This window comes from Triticum dicoccoides, chromosome 5B, assembly GCF_002162155.2.
Source record: "Triticum dicoccoides isolate Atlit2015 ecotype Zavitan chromosome 5B, WEW_v2.0, whole genome shotgun sequence".
Lineage (NCBI taxonomy): Eukaryota > Viridiplantae > Streptophyta > Magnoliopsida > Poales > Poaceae > Triticum > Triticum dicoccoides.
Window position 1 is genome coordinate 406292463 of NC_041389.1, and position 7949 is coordinate 406300411.

The window sequence follows — 7949 nt, forward strand, 5'->3', positions numbered from 1 at the left end:
ATCGATCGACTGTTCGAAAACCACCTATTTTTTATGTTTAAGAGGTAAAACTAGTTCATGCACTCGAATCCAGTACTACTTGGTTCAAACAAGGAAGAAAGGGGGTGGGGTGGGGGAGGATTTGTTACCTGAATCTAGGACTTGGTCGAAAGAGGAAATAATGAGGGCGAAAAGTAGCAGAGACTGGCTATCCAACTGGTCTCTAGGTCTAATAGGGAAATAAAGGGAAACACTGTACAAACTCAATATAAACCCGATCTATTAGTTGAAAAAGGAAAGAAAGTGGGGACTATATTGAACAAAAATGGGACCAACCCACATATCCTGTTCTGATGTTTGTTGCCCCGAGCCACTCTTATGTAATGCCACTGGTAAAATGTAGCAGTCGCACTGTCAAAAGTAAGGAAACGTTAAACCAATGTTGTTTTCAATGTAATGCCTCCAGTAATATGAATCAATGGCACTTCTTTACATGTCCTGCTAAAATTTCCCATTAAGATAAGTTGGTTCTTTTCGTTAGAAATGCAACTATCCTGGTCCGCCTACTCTCCCGTGCCCAAAGTAATGTCATATTTAACGGTTGTCATAGTTAATCCTAATGCCCACACTAATATCTAGCAATGCCACTGCTTTAGAAATTGCTACTGTCCTTGTAGGATTGCCATTCAGATAAGGAACATGCTTCTTTTCATTTGATGCATGTTTCATCACTTGTTAGTCACCCTCCTTTCCACCTTTTTTGTGCAAACAGAGATATACATTTCACGCTCGATCTTAGTTGAACTGCACAAATGATATCCAAATTATAGTTGAGCATTCCAGGAGCTTCACAACCAACCTTGATGTTGCTCAATTTTATTGCAACTAATGAAGAAGAAGCTCTGTGGGTTTCATTTTCTGATGGAAATGGAACCGGGGCTAGAGCCCTTTTCTTAAAAAAATTTGAAGAAGAAGCCGCTAGCTCACGGGACATTGCTTCATTTTAGGTGAACTGCACCAAAAGGTCCCATGAATTGAATCATCCATGTTGGTGACTGAAAGAGCCAGCTTCAGCATCCCAGTTTAAGCACCCCCGGCCTCCATCCTTGCGACGCACGGTACACCTCGTTTGCCACCTGCTCGACCCTAGTGTCACTGATAAAATGAAGTAATAATACAGTTAAAATAGAGCGAGTGTCATCTCTATCATTTCATGTCCAATGTAGATAAAGAAAGAGTTTCTCTATGTTAATGTATGTTTCATCAACTAGTCTCATTGTTAATGTTTAAGCATTTCTGCAAACTGGGGTGCTTAATTTTAGTTTATCTGTACAAAAATAGAGATTTGAATGTCTCAAGGTGCCTCCTTGTACTACCGCTGTACACTGATGTTCCTCACTGGCAGAAGGTGTATCTGGGAGACTTGGGACGATGTCCAGTATGAGGCGTACCGTATGAGGCGTCGCAGGGCCCATCTCGCCCTACAGCATGGCATACTATTGATACTATCGCAATATTTTCTTCTATTTATTTTGTGTGTTTCATCAACTAGTGCCACTATAATGTAATCATGCTTTTTCATTATCTGTGCAAACAGGGTTATTCAGCTGCATTTTGGTGGAACTGCACAAACGTACGTATGGAACCGGCATATATGTAGAGTGCGAGGTGTGCCAAGTAAAAATTACCGACACCAACCATGCTGCATGCACGCATTGGCATCCACCGCCACCAGTGGTATGTGTGGTGCTCTCTAGGGACGGATCTTTCTCGGAAGCAAATCCTCTAACAAAATACTAGTAGCTTATATTGGCAGTTTTCTAGGGAGTACTCTTTTCTGAAAGAAGCACCAATCTGTTTTTCTTTATTTGTACACTGTGTCACAACTTTGACCCAAAGGTCCAGAGCTATTTCAGGGTGATTGGCGTAGTACTCGGAGGCTGATTGTAAGCATGATTTTCATTAGCTGTCACACTAATTGTAAGCATGAGAAGGTGGAAGATTAGGTTAGTGTGAAGCTTACCTTAAACCCTACCGCCGCCGTTGAAATGAGGCGGGCATCGAGGGAACCGTGGAGAACGGTGGGGAAGCAACGTCGCACCATCCGGCCTCCTCTTGCGGTGGGAGAACGAATACTCCTGTGGCTCCGACTGGCTCTGCACCCTCACGAACGACACACCATACTCGATTGATTCTTTATCCTCTGGGTGCTCGACCTTCGACCTGTACGCCCACCACCTTCGCATGACTATCGCCTCGGGCAAATCTGTCTGCTCCATCACCCAGAGGAGATACTAGATGAACTCAGAGGAATGCGCCGTGACTGCCGCCGAGGAGTACATGTACATCGCCGCCCTCATCGCCGCCGTCTCGCTCTTTCGCATACATTGCCACAAGGCTTGCATCGTCCTCGAAATCTCCCACTCATTGTCAAACCAAGTAAGGATCTCCTTCAACCTGGCTAACTTTGCCTGGTCGCCGCCGGCGATCTGCCTGATTCGCTGCTGCATCCTCTCCATAGATGTCCTTCTAAGTGGTCCGGTGCTAGCTTTGGAAGATGGGAGGAGAGACGGGTGGTCTTGCAATAGAGAAGAGGGAGAGGCGAGACAGTGGTTTTGGAATGGAGGTGATGGAGAGGAGAGGAGGTGGTTTTGCAATGGAGAAGATCAGAAGAGGGAGAGGCGAGACGGTGGTTTTGGAATGGAGACGATGGAGAGGAGAGGAGGTGGTTTTGCAATGGAGAAGATCACAACAGGGAGAGGCGAGACGGTGGTTTTGGAATGGAGATGATGGAGAGGAGAGCAGGTGGTTTTGCAATGGAGAAGATCGAAAGAGGGAGAGGCGAGACGGTGGTTTTGGAATGGAAATGATGGAGAGGAGAGGAGGTGGTTTTGCAATGGAGAAGAGGGAGAGGAGCATGTGGCAGCGATTTAGGATTGGACAAGAAGGTCGGCGCGCTGTGACTGCATCAAAATCCAAATCAATTTACCCTTTAATTAAGAAAGCGACCCCACATTAACTAGTCTCCCTTTTATTCTGGGTCATAATTGACCATGATTTTCGCACATAAAATATATGTTATACATTGCAAAAATAATATAATTTGAAAGTACATTCAGATACGAACCAAACGATACAATTTTTGGTGACATGCATTCACATTTTACATGGGGTACGTGGTCAAACTTTGACCCAAAATACGCAAAACAACAAAAAAATACTTCCAAGACCAGCACCACTCTTCCGCTCTTCTCCTCTTAAACCACCGCTGCTCTTCTCCTGTTCCAATCTAAATGCAGCGTGGCTCCTCTCCTCTTCCATTTCAAAACCACCGCCCCTCCTCTCCAGTTCTAGTCCAAAACCAGTGTCGCTCCTCTCCCGTTCTAATCCAAAACCAGCGCTACTCCTCTCCTCTTCCATTCAAAAACCACCGTCGGCGAGTGAAGGTGCTGTGGAGAAGTAGATCGATGGAGGAGTACAACTGATACGTGAGGATCGCAAACGGCGACCCTGTGAAGCTAGCTAGGATGTTGGAGATACAGTCTTGGTTTGACAACAAGGACCAACTAGCAGCGACAGCGACATCCATGGCTAAATATCTGCAACAGAGCGAAAAGGCGGCGATACTCGTAGAGGGAGTCACGCTGGAGTACATAGAGCTGCTCCTCTGGGCCATGGAGCAAACAGATTCACCGAATCCGATCATGAGGGAGCGGTGGTGGGAGTATCGATCCCAGATGGAGCAGCCACCAGAGATCGAAGGATTGAGCATCTACAGGGTGCCGTTTGTCAGGGTGTCCTGCCAAAGCGAGCCGGTGGAGTCTTCATCGACCGAACCCAACTGCAAGAGGAGAAAAGTAGTTGGCCTGACGATGCTTCCCTGCCATCGTCTCCCTCGCAGTTCACATCGTCTCACGGGGCGGCTGTCTGCTGTCGAGGAATAGGAGGGGGCTGCCCCCCCCAGCCCAATAGTCAGCAGGTTGTGAATTGTCAGGAGGAGCTTAGGCTTGTCAGTATTTGCAGGTTGTGAATTGTGTTTTGTGTTTTGTATTTTGAGAGTACTTTCAGATGTGAATGTCTTTTAAATTTCAGATTTGCAGTATTGAGCATATGAAGTATTTTATGAATTCTAGAGATCTATCTTTAGCACTTAAAAAATGTAGTTTCATAGGAGTATAAAAGTGCAGACAATGTGATTCTTAGAGAAGAAACTGCAAGTTTCAGTTTCAGATAAGAAACTGCAAGTTCAGTTTCAGATAAGAAACCACAACTTTCAGTTTCAGATAAGAAACTACAACTTTGAGAGGCAGAGCATTTATATTAACACGGCCTTTTCAAACAGGGTTAACATCATGTTGGAAGTTTTATTCATGGTCAAAAATGGAACTACCATCCAGTTAACATCATGCTGATCAACATTCATGCATAGCACATCTTCATATGATGCACAGTCAAAATGCCCACACAATGTCGAGTGTGCGAAACACAAAGAAAACGAGGGACGAAGTTTTGGCAAGTGTTGGACGTGGTTTTGGGCTGCCCCGTCTAGGCTTTCATTTTTAACATGCGCAGCCCACGACCTCGGATGGGAGGTCCATAGGCCTGTTTGTATTTTCTTAGGGCCGTCATGTATCAACCGGCCTATGGACCTCCCATCCGAGGTTTTATTTTTGGCAGCCCAATTTATGTATTTTTTTGAAGAAAATGCAGAGGTCTGTTCTATTTTTCTATATAAAAATAGGAATGCAGGTCCAACTTATGTTTCCCTTCTAACTATATTATATATATTTAAATTATTTTATATGTTATTATATATTATTATATATTATTTTTATTGTCATCATATATTTAACAGATACTTACATATGTAAGAAAACAATATCCCACATCTTATTAACTTATAAAAATAATTTCTTAACAAATAAAATCCTGGATTGTTTTGGCACGAAAATCCTAGTGATTGTGTACAAAAGCTTGGTAAGATTTAAGGAAGAATGTAATAATATCACTTATTATTTAAATATATTTATAACAAAATGCTCAGCCCCTTTTTATTTTTTGATAACATTGCTGGCCCAACCCAACATTATAATTAGAATCAGCCCAGCAAAATTGTGTATTTTGAGAAAGTGCAAATGGCCTGTAATTTTTTAGGAAATAAAATAAATGGGCCGCATGGACGCTACATTATTTGTTCACCCATCCTAGCTAATGGCTGTAATTCAAAAAAAAAGATCAACTTGACTGTAAATTCTACCATGCAAAAAAAGACTGTAAATTCTGAACAAAATGGGTTGAATACGTGCCACATTTTTGGAGGCTGAAATGTGGGCCAATAGGTCTAAGCCAACGCAAGTCGTTGTCAATTTAGTCAACAAATAATTCTGACATGTTTGCCGTTGGATTTACATCCAACGACCGGCATCCATCTTCAATCTCTCGTCTTCTTCCTCTAGCGCCGCCAGGACCACCTCCCGCCTCCTGCTACTAGCAGCTCTGCTTAGCACGCTTCGCTATGAAGCGCTACTCCACCGTTGGCCAGGCCATCCCTCCACCCCTCCACACCTCCTGTTCTTCTCGACCAACTGCCGAACCAGACCGCACTAGAACCAGTTAACCCTCGTACACCTCTCCATGTGTGACTCTACTCCCGCGTCTTCCCATCTCCGGCTCGTTGCTGTCCGGGGCCTCACCGTCGTCTGCCACCTTGGATGTGCTTGGCGCGGCATGGTCAACGAACGACACCATCGGAAGTAGACTGTGCGTGGAGAGGCTGACAGCTGGGTCCACGGCCGCACACAAGGAAATGCCTCCTTATTACGCGCAAAATAATGATTCCTCCACTTGGCATCTGGGACCCACCGGAAGGGCCTCTCTATTTCACGAAAAAAACATGCACCCCGCTGACAGGTCGGACCCACCAGCTATCTTCCCATGCAAGGAAGTGCCTCCTTATTACGCACACAAAAAATGAATACTCCCCCTGCTAGCTAGAACCCAGCATAGTGGGAGGCTGACTTGTGGGCCTACCAAGTTGACGGGGATGGAGGGCTTTGTCAACTTAGTCAGTATGAACGATTCTAGCTCCTGTTACCGTACAATGTTCATCCAACGGCCGTAGTGCCTCTTCAACCTCTGGTCTTCTTGCTCCATCCGCCCAAACCAGCGCCGGTCGAGCCGCGTGCTCCTGCCTCCCGTGGCCGGCTGTGATGCCGCGGAGGCCTCACCGCCCTCTACTACTCCCACACTGGCCAGGCCATCCCTCTACTCACCCACACCTCTTGTTATTCTGCGGCGATAGCAGCCTCACACCGCAGCCAAACCAGTGAACCCTCGTACTCCTCTTCGCGTGGGCATCCACTGCTGCGTCTTCCCTGGCTCTGAGTCATCCCCTTCCTAGGCCTCGCCGTCGTCCACCGCCGTGGTGCTCTCGGCGCGGCGTGTCAACATGGTCAAGGAATGACTTCTATCGGATGTGGACTGTACGTGGAGAGGCTAACAGCTGGGTCCACGACCACAGCAAGGAAGTGCCTCCTTATTACGCGCAAAATAATGATTCCTCCACCTGACAGCAGGGACCCACCGGACGAGCCCCGTATTTCTCGAAAAAAACGTTTCCCCCTGACCGCTGGGACCCACCAGCTACATCTTCGCACGCAAGGAAGTGCGTCCGGGCAAAAAAATGATTCGCCCCCCTGACTACTGGGACCCACCAGCTACATCTTCGTAGGCAAGGAAGTGCCTAACAGTCGGGACCCACCTGGTCGAAGCGTACGTAGCATTGTCATTCTGGTCACGAACGTGTATGTACATACTGGTCGATTTAGAGGCGCGCACATGTCGTAGTAGAGCCGCGCATGTAGCATGTACACATACGTACAACGGCTAGGGTGCAAGAAAGAAAATACGGCCACGTACGTACATACGGGAGGGGTCTTGAACGCCTACTCGTGCATATGTACGACCAGGGCTCGTGAACATGGCTGGGTTAGAACGGAGAAACAGCGTCGTCGTCGTGTTCATGGGGAGGCAACGGAATGCGGCATGTTCATGGGGAGGCAACGGAATACGTCGTGTTCATCGGGAGGCAACGGAACGCGTGGGAGCCAACCGGCTGGGTCGGAACGGAATGCGTGGTCGTGTTCATCAGGAGGGCTTGGATGGAACAGGCGATGGAAATGAGGCCTGTCGTACCGCGGAACGAAGGAAACGGCCTTGTGTTCGACCGACCATGTTCGAAATGGGATCCTGTTCATCGGGAGGGGTCTGGCGTACCGCAAAATGGAAGAAACGGACCTCCTACGGTCGAAACGGGGGTCCTGTTGATCGGGAGGGGTGTGGCATACCGCAAAACGGAGGAAACGGACCTCCTAAGGTCAAAACGGGGGTCCTGTTGATCGGGAGGGGTGTGGTGTACCGCAAAATGAAGGAAACGGACCTCCTACGGTCAAAACGGGGGTCCTGTTGATCGGGAGGGGTGTGGCGTACCGCAAAACAGACGAAACGGACCTCCTACGGTCAAAACGGGGGTCCTGTTGATCGGGAGGGGTCTGGCGTACCGCAAAACGGACAAAATGGACCTGCTATGGTCGAAATGGGGGTCCTGTTCATCGGGAGGGGTGTGGCGTACCGCAAAACGGGACTCCACAGGATACTGTTCATCTCCACCGTCGACCTCCTCCAGCCTCCATGGGCTACTGTTCATCCACCATCGACCTCCTCCAGCCTCCACCTGCGACTATTCATCCACGGGCTCCTGTTCATCTAGCCTCCACCGCGCGCTACTCCACCAGCTACTGTTCAACCACCCTCTCCACAGGCTCCTGTTCAACCATCCCTCCACGGGTTACTATTCATCCACCCCTCCACTGTCTACTATTCATCCAACCCTCCACGGGGTCGTCCTGTTCATCCAGCCCTTCACACCACGGGGTCCTGTTCATCCAAAGGCAACGCCACCACTCACTGTT